We start from the raw sequence: 16,714 nt of genomic DNA, 5'->3' as shown, positions 1-16,714 counted from the left end.
ACTTTCAAGAGCAAGGCGTACTTTTCATTAGTAAATCTGTCTGCTATGGAAGCAAATACGGCTTCCCTTCCAACATTCAAAACATTTTCGAAGCATTACCTGTTTCATACACTTTACTTACATGCTCTAAACGTAAAACATCCAGTAAGAACATTTTATGATGTCAAATCGTGTAATGCTGTGTGATTGCTTAGTTGACTCAGAAACATCATGATAAATACAATGAATAATGAAACGACAATCAGTTCATCCTGAAGTTACGATGTGAGACTATAACACGTAACACATACAAGAGCTTAATCGTTTCCTGAAAAGCAAATGAGCACAATTACGTAGCAAGGAATACAAAACGCATGAATGTGGTTTTTATTTTTTACACAAAACTAAGACTTTTCTGAAAAATTAACATAAAATCGATGTATCCCTGCTTCATTTATATACCACGTTTTTCTTCAGTTTAGTGGTAATTGTTGTTCCGTGTGAGTAACGCTGTGCCTTGCAAGTTATCTTCAAAGAAGGCCGACAGAACTTCGTCAACATTTTTTCGGTCAGTTATACATGTTGCCTGACATTAATTGCGACTGAACGGTCCCTTATACCTCAGTTTAAGTTAGGTTGGCTCATGCTTGTACATGTTTCTCATCTTATGGTCTTGAGTATGGTTGTTATTTCATTGATGTGTGTGTCTTGTGAGTTTCCTTACTGTTTTAATCTTTGTGTGATGATGTTGATTGTTTCATTTATTGGAATGCAAGTGTCGATTGATGTGACGTCGAATGATATGACTGTTGCTGTGTCCGGTATGTGTATGTTCTTGATTCTGTCGATTAACTCCTTTGAGTTTTACAGATTCCTGTTGTTATTAAACGTGTACAGTTTTTCAGTAGTGTGTGTGTTTGTTGGGCTAGGTGGTAGGATGGAGCATTTCAGAAGTTAATGACTGGTCTTAATGGGATATTATCCTTGTGAACCTTTGGTAGGGAATTTAGGATGAGTGCTTTTGGATTTTTCTGTGTCATCCTCTTTGCCTGATTAGTTTTGAAATCTTGTTATAGTTACGTGTGCATCACAACACCTCAGCATGATTCTGAGAATGGAAGTGCTTGCCACACGAAAACGTAAGTAAACACGAATATAGGCACGAAAACACAGCGACAAACTAAATTACATTCTAGAAGATAGGTTATCTCCCAGCAAAGAAATCACTCATCTACATCGTTTGGTTGCACATGGCAAGCTACCAGTAGTAATTAACAAACAAGTGATCCAGAAAATTCATGTACACCAAACGTAAAGGTATTTACAAAAAGAAACGATCTGTTGTTTGAACCAAAGATGCACATAATTTTATAATCATTTAACAAAAATGTTCACATTGCAGAATAAATAAAAACGAAAACCCACTGATGATGGCACAGTGGTGCCGAAACATGTTTGGGTACTGAGACAAAATGGTGTTTTGCATAACTGGCGCACCTCACATCCAACAGTTTTAACTGCAAACACGGCCAATACAAGGAGCTGCAAAACAAAATGATGAACAGTAAGGAGTGGAGGGAGGGAGGGAGTGGAGGGTGGACTATACCTGCGGCGCCATCAAGCAATACGTTTTGCGTAAATTATGCTATATGTAACTTGTTTGCAGAGCTCTAGCCTCATTTACGCCAGGCGCATTCACGTTACATTTTGTCGAACAAGTATTTGAATAGATGTGAAACAGTAACAGGACACCATGGCGATACACATACTCGTATATTTGACGGGTTGTTGTTCGACAGACAAGTCGGGTAACTTGAAGCAAAATAATAAAACTCCGTCGACCGTCTTTTTTAATACATTGTGATCAAACAGTTGGACACCTAATGATCGTCAATCGTACGCAGGTAGATGTGTATAGGTGGATGCAGACACCCAACTAAACAGTCGATTTGCGTTCGCTGAAATGCATTTAAACCGTCAAAACGGATGGTCATATTTTATTGTTTAAGCTCTGAAAATGGCGTCAATTGTCACCTATGATAAGGAGTTCTTGTATTGACAGAATAGAAGAGAGGGCTAGGCTAGATTTAAAATTACTGAAATCGTATTCCGAGGAGAAATGTGACAAAGAACTGTGGGAATAAATTTTATCAGAAGTTTTATTTGGCTAAGTGGATCTGGATATAAAAATTGACACGGATGAAGGAGTTTCAAACAAATATCAAGATCCTTCAAATACGGTGTTTAATAAAAGTTAGTAGAATGATCGTCTTTCAGGGAAATAACACAAATAGCACTTCATCAACAGGATTCGTTGCAGGATCATCTATGTGCATTGAGTTATCTTACTTCCAATGCTCTCCTTCTTCATGAACTCCAAATACTCTTGAAAATTGTTAAGCAACATATGTGATGAATTTCAGTCCTTCTATTTAAAGTATTACGCCTGCTATCATGGGTTTAAGTACTAAAAAAAATTAAATACATTTTTTGATCAAAAGTACCCAGTCAGAGTTCTGCAATCGAGAAACGACCACTACGTGTCGTGAGAGGCGGATCTGTCAGTATAAAAGGCGGAAGAGAGTACTGTGTTGTCATCAGAAACGCAGTAACAGTGGAATGGATCGGTCAGACGAGCTCAGTGACTTGGAACGTGGACTGGTCGTTAGATGTCCCAAGATGATTGTTGGTGAAGTCATTGTGAAGTGGGAACGTGAATGAAGAACACAACTAAATCTGTACCAGGGAGACTATCGAGCATTGCAGAAGGTTGTCGTAAAACCTTGCATGAAATCAGCAGAACGAATCACTGGCGAGTTCCAAATTGCTACCAGTAGTCTAGTTAGCACAATAGCTGCGTGTAGGAAGTTAAATAATGGGGCACAAAGCCCGAGCAGCTTCTCATTAGAAACTCCTTTCTGCAGTGAATGCTAAGCAACGCTTGAAGTGGATGCACAGTGGATGACTGGAAACGGGTAATGTGAGTTAATGAATTACGCTATACCCTGTGTCAAACCGATGGAAGGGTTTGGGTTTCGCGACTGTCTGGAGAACGTTACCTGCCATCATGTGTAGTGCCAACAGTGAGCTACGGAGTAGATGGTGTTCCAGTATGATGGTGTTTTTCATAGTTAGGGTGTTACCCTTTATTGTGCTTAAGGGGGATAGCACGTCATACGGGCCGACTTGGAACAGGAGAGGAACCACAGGACATTTTCATTTCCACTGTCTATGCTTTTACAAATAAATTCACAAAACTTTGCCAGTATGACCAGGAACGATTCGGGATTCACACTCATAGCAGTGAAAGTTCAAAAACATAACAAAATAATTTTTTTACATGTGAAATTTCATCATTTTTTTCACTTACTATTGGCTACATTTGTTGCTATAGGTACACTCTTCTTTATAAGTAAGAGAGGTTCTTCAATGAACTTTGCACAGGATATAAACCATAATCAACTATAAAATTTGAGTTTTTTTCTAAACCTGAAGTTTATAAGCAACAGTTCATTCATTTTTCGTGAATTACATCCATTCTAGAGTTTCATACGCCTGTAAGTAAGATTTGTATGTTGTGCAGAATTCATCGAAGAGTCTCTCTTACTTATGAAGAAAAGTGTACCTATAGCAATAAATGCCGCCAATAGTAAGTGAAAAAATGATAAAATTTCACATGTAAAAAAAGATTATTTTGTTATGTTTTTGATCTTCCACTGCTATGAGTGTGAATTCTGAATCCTTCCTGGCCATGCTGACAAAGTCTTACGAATTTATTTGTAAACGTATGGGCAGTGGAAATTAAAATCTCCTGTGGTGCCTCTAATGCTCCAAGTCGGCCCGTTTGACGTCCTACCCCCCTTACAGAGACGTTAAATACGGAAGGATATGAAAACATTTTACATAACTGTGTACTGCGTACTGTAGAGAAACAGTTCAGGGACGATGATTGTATTAGCAGGACAACGCAGTTTGTCATAGAGCAGCATATCTGGGGCTACGGTCTTTGGGTAATAATGCTCCTGAAATGGACTGGCCTGTCCAGAATCCCGACCTGAATCCAATGGCACACGTTTGGAGTGAGTTACAGGGTCGACTCTCTCCTGAGCCCAGTGTCCAACATTACAACCTTCTCTGGTTTCTTCTACTGAGGGAGAATGGACTGCCATTATTCCACTGATATTCCGAATCATCACCCTACAGAGTTAAAGCCGTCATAAAGGCGAAAGGCGGACATACCACACATCAGTGCCTACTAATAGGTGTCCGGATTCTTTTGATTAAATAGGATATGTTCCACTGACAGGTACCTTAAGGTGTGAAGAAACTGAGTTCATTCAAATTCTGCTCACTTGTCCTATAAAACCAGAGCAACTTGTCTGGGTATTTCTCTAAATTGAAAATTAATATTTGGAATTTTCTAATAAATAGTCTATATTTCATAATAAGATGTACAATGTATTTCTGTTTTCCTTTCTTTGTTTTATATACTACAGCAAGCGAAGCACAGACGAGTGCTTTCCCATTAATTGCCAGGGCTCCTCGGAACGTAAGGTCCGATCGGACGCGAAATGGAAATCACAACGAAAACAAAAAACGTTTCATTTGGAAGAGTTAGCTACACCTTCCAACTACTTTCTACACAGTCGCCGCTCTGAATGAGACATTTGTCGTAGCATTGTACCAACTTTCCAATAACCTCGTCACAGAAGGCAGCCGTCTGTGCTTGTTACCAATTCTTTATGTTGAACTGCAGCTGTGCCAGAATGTTGTCTTCATATTCAGCGGTTCATATGAGCAGAGAGGGAACTCTGAGGGAGCCTATTCAGGGCTGTATGGTGGGTGACGAAACACTTCCCACGAAAATGATGCAGGAGCCACCTCATTGTCCCTGCAGTCGGCAGCCGAGGATTGTCATGGAGAAGGAAACGCATGACAGTTATGTTGTGTGGGCTGCATGAAATCAGGCGAAATCTCACACAGGCACTCATACTTGGCTGTTTTCCAGGCTTCTTTACGCGCTCACTGTGCGATCAGAATTGATAAAAGCAACGTGATTCGATCGGTGGTTATACTAGAGACGCTGTACAACACATCTATGCGAAGCTTCATCGAATTTTCACTGTGGTTTCCATTTCGCGATCGACCAGACCTTACTTTCTGAATAGCCTTCGTATTTGGAGACTGAATAGTTTGGCCGATCTGAAATCGACGGAACATTCAGATGTATGTCATCAGCCTGAGATTTAGTTTCTTGTTTCGTACTATTTTTACAAACAAAAGTAAATTATCCTTCACGCAATAACTTGTAATTACACAGATCTCATAAATTACTGTCAGTGCATACACCATCCTTCATGTGCTAGAAAACTCAAGCCAGTAAATGAGTTGTCACTAATAATGAAATGAGAGTTGTGTTTCAAGTCGGGATATATGATGTTGACAGCAGGACAAGCTGGCGACCTCCGCGACATGGTTGCGGCGGAGCCACACAGACTTGAAGCTCCGTTGACGTCACAGAGGCATTACTGAGTTGTATAATAGTTGCAAATCTGGCTGACAGCTGGCCGTGGACAGTGCAGCATTCCTGCCGTCTGCTACTGCAGCGATAAGAGTCGGCAGGCGTGTCCAAGCGTTGACAAATCAGAAATTGCGTTAAAAGTCACCAGTCAACTGTTTTTTGACGAAATTAGAATCACATATTAACACCTTCATCTGCTGACGGCGCGTTGGTATATATCAACAGGGACAGGTGAATATGTATGCCCCGACCGGGACTCGAACCCGGGATCTCCTGCTTACATGGCAGACGCTCTAAGCATTTTTTTTTTCGTTGTTGATCGTTGTGTTTGGTCGTTGCGGACGTCACACTGACATCCGTTCAAGTTCGTTTGTTGATCCTTCCACTCAGTTTTTTACTACAGAAACCAACCGGCTCTCTGACCGAACATGCTGAGCTACCGTGCCGGCAACCATCTGAGCCAGCGAGGGCACACAGGATAGTGCGACTGCAGGGACTATCTCGTGCACACCTCCCGCGAGACCCACTTTCTCACCTTATATGTCCACGCACTACATTAGTAGTGTCCCTGCCCAACACACTCATTACTCGTGGAAGACATTCTCACCAAGTCCCGTAAGAGTTCGGGTAATATGTGTGCATCCACACAGAAGAAGCAGGTCATGGCCGGTATTGCCAGAACGATATACTTATATGGATAGGGTGTCTGTCCTTTCGGACACCATATGCATATAAGTTTTCTAGACGGGTGTGTTCAAAGCTAGATTTTCATACAATTAAAATGGATGTTTCAGGAAAACTGAAGGTAATTACATTCGACCTGCCACCCTGTTTCTTGCCTACAACTGAGCTACGTAAAATAAAATAGCTCGGTACTCTATGATTTTATTATTTTGTAAATTTGTGGTAAGATCTTATTGGACCAAACTGCTTAGGTCATCAGTCCCTAAGCTTACACATTACTTAATCTAACTTAAAATAACTTACGCTATGGACAAGACACACTCCCATGCCCGAGGGAGGACCCGAACCTCCGACAGTGGGAGCCGCGCGGACTGTGACAAGACGCCCTAGACCGTGACAAGACGCCCTAGACCGTGCGGCTTTTTATTATTATTGTGAGATCCTGCCCAGTCGTCCCTTATAGGGTACCTAAAGGCTGCTGCTTTCTGGGATTGTTATATAATTCAAGCAAATCACATTAATGGTTTTTATTACAATAAAGGAGATTGATAACACTTAACTTTGATTTACAACGAGTTGTCGCAAGCGATGAGTGACATGCAAATAATCAATGTCCCGTGCTATAGACAATGTCCATACAAGCAATTAATATAAGGCACTTGTCTCGGTATAATAGTTAGGATGACGGCTCTTCTGGTCCGGGTCTACTAGTGTGCGTGTTCTACTGTCCGACCGAGGCTGGCAGAAGCGCGGCGCTTTTATTCTCTTCGTATAGAGGCCGCTCCTGCCGTGGAGCGGTCCTAGTCAGTGGGCTACCGGACGACGTCGTCTCACAGCCTTCTCTGCTCTTTCGTTCTTCATCTTCGTGCCAGCGTTTGTCGTAACACCTGAACAATTATTATCATTAGGTTCATTGTCATGGTGATATTTCTTACTTCTCCCTATTGATTCCACTTATCTTTTAGTTTAAAAAAGTCTGGATCTCTAACAACGTATTCTTTGGTCAAGCGTTTAAGTCCAATGGAATAAAAATAAAAACCAAATTAGATGCAGAAGCTTAAAGAAAAACGCAAACGGGTGACACGCTCTGATACGACAGCCGCGCTGAAGTTAAGCGGCTCAAGTCAACAGTGCTCACTGCGTAATTTTTTATGCTGTTGGACACCTGTCTCAGTGCTACAATTACGCAATGTGCTGCAGTAAGGGGCTTGAGAATGAATTTCTAAAGCTTAATTATGAACAAGGAAAGAGCAGGCTTTCGGCCGCAGCCTGTTACTAGGGACACTCCGAGATTCAGTGTGACCGTTTGCAAAAATCATATAAAACCCACAACTGGTTGCCTTCATGGTTGTTACCGAGTCTTCTTTATATAACTAATAGTTATTTACTCGCTTCAGTAAACTTTAGGCCGTTTAAAACTACAATCAAGGCAATCCAAACTATTTATAAATTAAGCCCTTTTCTGTTGTTTCACTCACTTCTGTGAATTACAATTCTACAACAAAAACACTTAAACTTAAAAGTAAACTTGCAGAGAATAGAATGTGTTTGCAGGAGAAAAACTCTCAAATCGGGTGAACTGTTCACTGAATGGGCGCTTCTGTTCGTTTCAAATTAGACGATACTGTCAAACATAATATCATTTGCGAGTGGAGTGACTGCGACGTAATGGCAAGAATCGCCATTTCGTAAAATTAAGAGGTACATGAGGCTCGTGAACTAAGATCACATATAAACTCGCTTGATGACTTTTGTACTGTAAATAATATCGGTGCATTAACTGAGTAGCCCTAAAATGTTATCCGAAATGTCACCTAGGAAAACCAGTATGAAACTTAAATAGGTTTCAATTAACACTTTATCAGATTGTGGAAAATAATCTAATCGTAAGGATGATCCGTCTCAAAAGAAAGTATAAACATTGTCGTGCTGCTGCATCATTGTACGTTTGTTACGAAAGTTGAAAGGACCTTCGACGAAGTAATTAAATCTTCTGCTTCTTTCCTGACTGTAGAATACCCACGAAATTGTTAAATAAGTTTTCGTGTAGTACTGTAATGAAGCTTCTCTTATAAGTGTAAGGTAACATTACTTCGAGATTTCTCAGGAACATTACAAAGTTTTAGGTGAGAAATCTGCAAATCAGTGTCACCTAAAACTTAATTTCATTAACATTAGACAGCGTTGTATAGTCATCAAAGTTTTCCACGGCATCATACAAAATCTTCTCTGGTCTGTCCACCTGCTTAGTTGAGCCGGCATGGTAGCTCAGCGTGTTCTGTCAGAGGATTAGCTATCCTCTGAAATAAAAAAAATTGAGTTAACGGATCAACGAAGAACCTGAATGGGTGTCATGGGGCGTCTGCCCCGAGCAAATATAACGAAAAATATAGAACAAAATGACATCAAACCAAAAAAAGAAAAAATGGTAACGTGTTTGCCTACAATGCAACGGGCGCGGATTCGATTACTGGCCTTGTTGGCTCAAAAATTCAAATGGCTCTAAGCACTATGGGACTTAACATCTGAGGTCATCAGTCCCCTAAACTTAGAACTACTTAAACCTAACTAACCTAAGGATATCACACACATCCATGCCCGAGGCAGAATTCCAACCTGCGACCGTAGCAGCAGCGCGGTTCCGGACTGAAGCGCCTAGAACCGCTCGGTCACAGCGGCCGGCTGGCCGTGTTGGAGACTGTTGTCGCCCACGGACTGGGTGTTGGGTTATCATCATCTCATCATCATCGACGCGCAAGTCGCCCAATGTGGCGTCGCCTCGAATAAGACTTGCAACCCGGCGGCTGAACTTCCCCGGATGGGGCCTCCCGGTCATCAATGCCACACGATCATTTCCTTTCATTGTTTTTCCTCTGTACTCAGACCGTGTTAAATCTGAGTTTAAAATCTAGCTTTTTAAGATATTCATCACCACTTTCATCAGGAGGTGACTATGCGGCGGGATCAAAGTCTGCGTCCTTGTCACTGAGTAGGTGACTTCGGTGATCTAAAATCTACGTGACCTACATGGCGAAACTCCTGTAATAAATGAAGAGGTAGAAATTCACATATGCATCAACAGTCTTAAGAGGGACAGAAATTATACTCATATTGCTGCCTGGAGGCGAGGACTTGAGACGGAGTTTCTTCTAAGAAATAAAACCAAAAATCGTGAACGTCATTATAGAAGATTCTCGGGGTAGTCTCTGTGCAACTTTTGTCCATCAGCCGCAGGCTGATAAGGGTGGGGAGCACAGTGCCGCATTGGCGATTTCCCGCATCTGCTCAGGTACTATCCGCTCTGTCAATATAATTTAGAGGGCCAAGGGACGACCATCTTGAAAACCACCATAAAGGAGGCAGACATTGCTGCAAGCACACTTTCTTCTTTTCACGAAGAAGGTGGTGAGATATTCAAAAACTCCAGTTTTAAATCAGATTTGATGTGGTCTAAACACAGCCATGATTTTACACATTGTCCTACGGTATCTCACGACTTTTACTGTACCAAGTTTTGAAACGTCGGTTTGTCTGAATGAGATCTTGGATGGAAGGAAAGAAGATTATGATTTATTGTCCCGTCAACAACGAGGTCGTTACTGCTGGGCTCAGGTATAATTAAGGCATTAATTAAGAAAGCAATAAGCTCTGTCCTTTTAGACGGATTTGAGTTAATTGATATAGGGATACAATAAAAAAATGTGAATATTTTTCATAATAAAATATACTATATCTGCTGTAAATTATGGCCATGAGTAAAATATGAAATGAGAATAGCTGAAGGTGGCTTTAAAGTATGCTCCTCCAGAAGACGTGCCCAATCTCTGAATTACTGTGTCATTTCAGTTTGTGTGTTATCTTTGGCATAAATGGCAACTACTCACATAAGCCAAGATCACCTAAAGAACAAACTGGCGAAAGTATGTTCTGCAGAAAGTGTCTCATGGTGTTTAATATGGACGGAAATATTCTGATAACAAACAACAGAGAAGAAGTAAGCTCTACTTTTAGTTCACTGACTTCTCCTTGAAATCGCTTAATATTTTTGTAAAGCTCTTGTAATGTTCGACAATGTTCGTTCACTGAAATTGTTGATTAAAGTTATTTAACCCCAAACACTAAAAGTAAACAGGGATATCGTTAAACTAAATTCGCACTAAAATATTTACGTCTCATACGTATCAAAGCAGTAATCTGACTATGTGTAGCACCAGTCCTACTCGCTACACAGTGACTAATAATGTGCGCAGCATTACACGCACTCCTACACAGTGACTAATAATCTGCACTGCGTTACACGCGTGGGATGTGTTCTCTCTGGCCTGGCCATTCGTTTGACATTTCGCCACGGGACATGTCCTGGGATTCAGCCGTCGGAGACTTGCTAATGAGAATATTCCAGTAGCCGTAACATTTAAGTTTTATAAAATGACGTTCCGTGGTTCTGTCCTGTTCTCCAAACACAGATTTTCATGAGTCACAAAAGAAGTAAGACACGTCGTTCATAGTGTCACACATTTCACTACTAGCACAAAAACTTTTTCTCCATATTATTACAACAACGAATTGCAATTCAACTAATTTTCGTAGAATCCAAAAACGAAAAGGAAAGTTTGTGTGTTCCTTTGCACGTGCTTACGTCACGAGGAAATAGCGGCAAGACTGTGCAGCTTATCCGCATACTATGCTGTTGTAAACAGTATTATTCCTTGAACCATCGACCAGCCTTTCCGTGTACACATCTAACTTCACGTGAGAAGAGAGTGTATACTCTGTCATTGTTGGTAACGTAGGGCTCACAAGGTAGTAGGCGACTGCTCGTACTCCTCCATGTGACGAGGTTTCCTCGTATCTACCCAGCCCTGGCTGATACAAACCAGTACTTTGGTATCTCAATAATGCACCATCAGTGTCTCTTTTAACAAGTTAAATGTTATCTGTATTTTGTACACGACAGTCCTGTAGAATAAAAAACAAGAACCGTTCTTTACCGCATATGGAATATTTTAAACCATTTATGACTCATTATGTATACAGTATATTTTTTTGTGAATTTGTGTGTGTGGGTTCGATTTAGAACCTCTTCATTAGTTGCCCTCACCATTCTTATGTAGAACCACATTTCAAAAGATTCTATTTTCTTATTATCGGGAATGCTTATCTTCTACGTTTCGCTTCAGTACAAGACTACGCTCTAAATAAATATATTCGGAAGAGACTTCTAACACTTAAATTTATGCTAAACGTTAACAACTTCTCTTTTTTAGAAATTGTTTCGTTTCTATCGCCAGTCTGCATTTTATATTCCGTTTACACCAGCCATCGTTAATTATTTTTCAAACCAAATACAAAACTCATCTACTGCTTTCAGTGTCTCATTTTCTAATCTAATTCCATCAGTAAAGACTGATTTAATCCGAGTCCATTCCATTACCCATGTTTTACTTTTGTTGATGGCCATCTTATACCTCCTATTCATGACCTTATGCATTTTGTGCAGCTGATATGCAAAGACATTTGCCGTCTCTAACAGAATTGCGATGGCACTGACAAACCTCAAAGTTTTTATTTCTTCTCCCTAAACTTTCATTGGTTCTCAAAATTTTTCTATAGTTTCCTTTACTGAGGTTCAATAACATATGGGACAGGCTACAGCTCTGTCTCACTCGTTTCACAGCCACAGCTTCCCTTTAACGCGCCTCGGCTCTTACAAATGACGTTTCTGTACGAATTTCAAATAACCGTTAGCTTCCTGTGTTTTACTCCTGCTACCTTCAGAATTTCAAAGAGCGTGTTTCAACTTTGTCAAACGTTTGCACTAAATCTACAAAGGATATACTTGTAGGTTTGCCTTTGTTCAACCAATCTTCAAAGATAAGACGTAGGGTAAGAATTGCTTCGCGTGATCCTACATATCTCCGGCACCCAAAGTGATCGAGGTTGGCTTCTACCAGTTTTACATTCTTCTCTAAATAGTTCGAGTCAGTAAGTTGCAACCATGATTTATTAAACTGATGGTTCATTAATATTCACACCAGTCAGTACTTGTCATCCTTGAAATGGGATTCAATACAGTCTTCTTTAAATGTTATGCCATTTCACTATTTCCCTTAGCTTGAACGCCAGTTGCGATAATTTATCATTGCCGGCTCTCCCAAGGATGTTAGTAATTCTGAAGGAACATAATCCATTTCTGGGGCCTTGTTTGTACTTGTGTGCCTCAGCGCTGTGTGAAATTCGCCAAATGTTATCGTATCCACTATCTCACCTTCATCTAACTCTTCTTCTCTTCTGTTGTCTTCAAATTCGTTTCCCTTTCACAGAAAACGTAATTTTGCTTTCTTCTTTCAGTCTGCGCTCCTTTTCTCAATACGGGCTTGTCATCTGAAATCGTGATGTTTATACAGGTACCATAGTTTATAATTACGTTCTTGTAGTTTGAGCGTATATATTTCTCTAAGAATTTATCTTGAAAAATTTGTGTACTTAACGTATTATAACGTGAGATCAGACGGCTAGTATCTACAGGAACACAAAAGTTCCAGGTTCAGGTTACATTTCTTAAACGAAACTTCCACGTAAGCCTAGCGGAAAGAAGATGTAATGTATGCAATCCATCTGTTGCAACAAATCGTCATTTATAGACGTAGTGAATACCACTATCAGATAAAGAAGCTGTTACTGGATTGTAGTGTGTAAATAATAGAATTAACCGTGGAAGTATTTGAATTAACATTTTCCATGGCGTATCTACATGAACTAATTGTAATTTATAAGAATAAAACCTTACCATCCACTTTGTGCCTTCTATGTTAATTCCACATAGTTGTTACAATACCGTTTGTGAAGAAATGGCTGTGAGCACTATGGGACTTAACTGCTGAGGTCACCAGTCCCCTAGAACTTAGAACTACTTAAACCTAAATAACCTAAGGACATCACACACATCCATGCCCTAGGCAGGATTCGAACCTGCTACCGTAGCGGTCGCGCGGTTCCAGACTGTAGCGCCTAGAGCCGCTTGGCCACTCCGGCCGGCGTTTGTGAATACTTAAGTACATAATAGTGTCTGTGCATTTAGATACAAAGGTATTACCTGAAGTCGATGAACAGCAACTAGCATTCACAAACTAAGTGTAAGAGGACACGACGTCTACGAATAAAAAAAAAACGAGATTGTATTGTATCCCAGTGTATTAGGTATCGTAACACGTGAAAGTGAAGAAGAACGCTAACTACATTTAGTGTATGCATTCTTTTCATTTGTTTACAAGGAAGGAAAACACTCGCGGCACATACAAAGATAAAATGCATCACAGTGTTATTAACATAACAAAGCTAGTGTGAAGTGCACATACCTTTCTGCTTTCATATTAATTATGTGCATATAAATTAATAATGAAGTTTGTTACTGTAATATATTTCGTAATAAAGTAATGTAACACATGCGTTTAACTGTTGGAGAGTAGCTTTTGAACTTTTGTATACATTAGAAGTATTTCAACATATCAGTTTATGAAAGCGCAATTTTCTGCCTGTGTAATACAAAGAAACGTGCTTTACTGCATTCTCTTAACGTGGTAATTCCAAAGATTTTCACGGACTCTCTAAAAAATTAATCAGAAATCAGTATTCGACACTAGGCGGGTCCTCTCTGATACAGGGCTATTTTCTGAAGCAGAGGCCGTTGTGCGTTGCGGTCCATGAATACAGATCACATGTGTAAATTTCGCCGCGGAGATCCGAGACAATGGCGGCACACAAAGATCTGCTGAATATGTTACAGCTGCGAACAGCGGAAATACAAAAAGGGATGAGCACCAAACTTTATTGCCACATATCTTTTTTTGTACGTAGTCTTTGCATCAAAATTTATCGAATCGTTTCTTTTTACTATGAACATTTCAAAGCATCTGTCAAGACTTATTCTCATATTCACATATATCAGTTTTATTTCTTTGCTTTTACGCATCGATCTGTATCAACACAAAACTGAGGTACACTTATTCGCAAAAACGTGGAAAACAGATGTTTATCTTTCTTCCAAAGTCAAAGATTACTGGTTAAATATTTCAACACAAAATATTTCATTGTTTTTTTCTCATAAAAATGTGTAATACAATTGCTAAGTACTGAATACCTGGCAACTAATATTAATAATGCAATCGCGTTCAAAAATTGCAGTTAACGGCCTTTCTCATTTTTGATATGGCCTTTGAGTTATTGATTTTCAGGGCTATATTGAATGAAACATAAATACAACTTCATATGCCTTAAGATAATTTAACGATTTTAAACATTAAAATGATCTTTTAGTAGTCACTGATAGATCCCCAAGTTTTAAAAAAATTGGTCATTAACGCATTAATGAAAACTAGTATAGACTATTTGACCTGATGTGTAGATCAGATACACAACAATCACGCATCATGAAAAAAGTTAAACGGTTTAAATCATGCAAGTATTTTCAATTCTCGTCTTATTTCATGATCTGACGATGATTCCCTGTTACAAGTCTCTTCAGCTTCAAACTATCGAGCAGAAAATGGAAATGACATGCTGCAGCATCATCCAGTCTCCAGAGAAAATTTAAATATAAAAAGGTGAAAGCCACCATTTCACAAAAATAATACTATAGGTCGTTTTCTATTCTTTTACGATGGTCATCAGCTGAGAGCAAGCAAATTTTCTCCTCTCGATGCTATCGAACATAGATAGGACTGTTTATTCACTTCCCAGCAAGGACCATAATTAATAGTAGAATTACCGAGGGAAATTACGGAGTACAACGTCATTCACATTCTCCCCCTCCACCAAGTCATCTCCACAATCATTTTCTTCGTTCTACTGTAAATACGTGTTACATGTTTAGAAACTATTTATCCTCTTTCGTGCAATAAGGATTTTGCAAATATCCTTATTTTTTATTTACTGTAAAGTATACAAATTCTGTTGCATTTTAGTTCAGTAAGCAGTCAAACGTAGATGCTATTTGAGTGTCAACGTACATGAATCAAATCTTTTATCACAGACAAGAAAGGAAAATTTGTGTAGATGCTTATGGTTTTGTATCTACTTATTGTCATAAAAAAATGAAAACCACTCTTTGACTTCTTGCAAACTTATACTTCTTTGCAGTAGGATAGTTGTGTTTGATACGCGCATTAGCCACGAGCTTTAACAGTGAAGGTTTTTGCATACATTTTTCACGAACTCTTTTAGAACGTAGTTAACTTGATGCACTGCACTTCTATTTTGTCATTTTGATGGTGGCATAAAGGGCAGGATAGATAAATTAAACTGGGAATTAGGTATTATACTCCTCGGTATAATCCTCGAAGTTTTCCACTTTTCTTCTGTCTTATTCTATAAAATATGACAACATAGAGAGATCTGTGTAATGATGGAGAGAAGGTAATTTTTAACATGTAAGTTATGAAGGCAAGCGGAAACCTCGTCTACTTTTAACATAATGGATTTGTATCTCATCTTCCATCCACGTACATATGCGCAGTTTGTCTTAATGCGAAAAGTGTGTTCCAGAACTTTAAGGTCAGTATCATAAGCTGATAGTGAATCTTAGTCTAAGTATTCAGAGACATGGCACGAAACATAAAATATTAAGCATTCTGGGTGAACGCAGTCTCCGGTGAGTCCACAGGGGAATTCGTCATCTTATTCAGTTCAAGACTAGTTTTCGATATCGCAAAAACTCGTAGATACCTATTTAATTTATGCCATAGCGGACTGTAGTGCTCGAAAGGTAGAATGAATGCCTAGAGCAGAGTTTCACAGGAGTCGTCATATTTGTAGAATAAAACTGTCATCGTGGATAGAAACTTAGAAAAACTTGATGTTCAAGTGTAGCGGTACAGCAATTACACCCTATCGCAAACAAAGTATGCAAGCAATGAGACCAAGTGATTCTGCAACTTTATTTCAATTACGTCAGTGGAGTATCAGCACAGCACTGCAGTGCCGAACTTACGAAGCTTACATTGTTCATGGATGAGACGTTTTCCAACTGTTACGGTGTTTCCAACTACAACGATATCCATGTCTGGAGTGCTGAATAACATACGCCACGCTCGTCTCAAACGCTCGGTAAGTACTCTCTATCACTTTGTGAGCTCAGATTATGTAAAAGAAACTTGTAATATCATCCCATGTAAACGTAGCAAGTCATACAGGGTGATCAAAAAGTCAGTATAAAGTTGAAAATAAACCACGGAATAATGTAGATAGAGAGGTAAAAATTGACACACATGCTTGGAATGACATTGGGTTTATTAGAACCAAAAAAAGAAAGAAAGTTCACAAAATGTACGACAGATGGCGCTGGACAGCAAAACGTCAGTAACTACCCTGGCTGATAAACACCTGCTGGAACGTACGATGTTTACGCAGGAAGGCGCTCCACCCCATATTGCTAGACGCGTGAAAGCTCTCTTGCGCGCGTCGTTTGGTGATGATCGTGTGTTCAGCCGCCACTTTCGTCATACTTGGCCTCCCAGGTCCCCAGATCTCAGT

Source organism: Schistocerca nitens, chromosome 3, assembly GCF_023898315.1.
Source record: "Schistocerca nitens isolate TAMUIC-IGC-003100 chromosome 3, iqSchNite1.1, whole genome shotgun sequence".
Lineage (NCBI taxonomy): Eukaryota > Metazoa > Arthropoda > Insecta > Orthoptera > Acrididae > Schistocerca > Schistocerca nitens.
The sequence above is the reverse complement of the archived record's forward strand: the minus strand, read 5'-3'. Positions refer to the sequence as shown.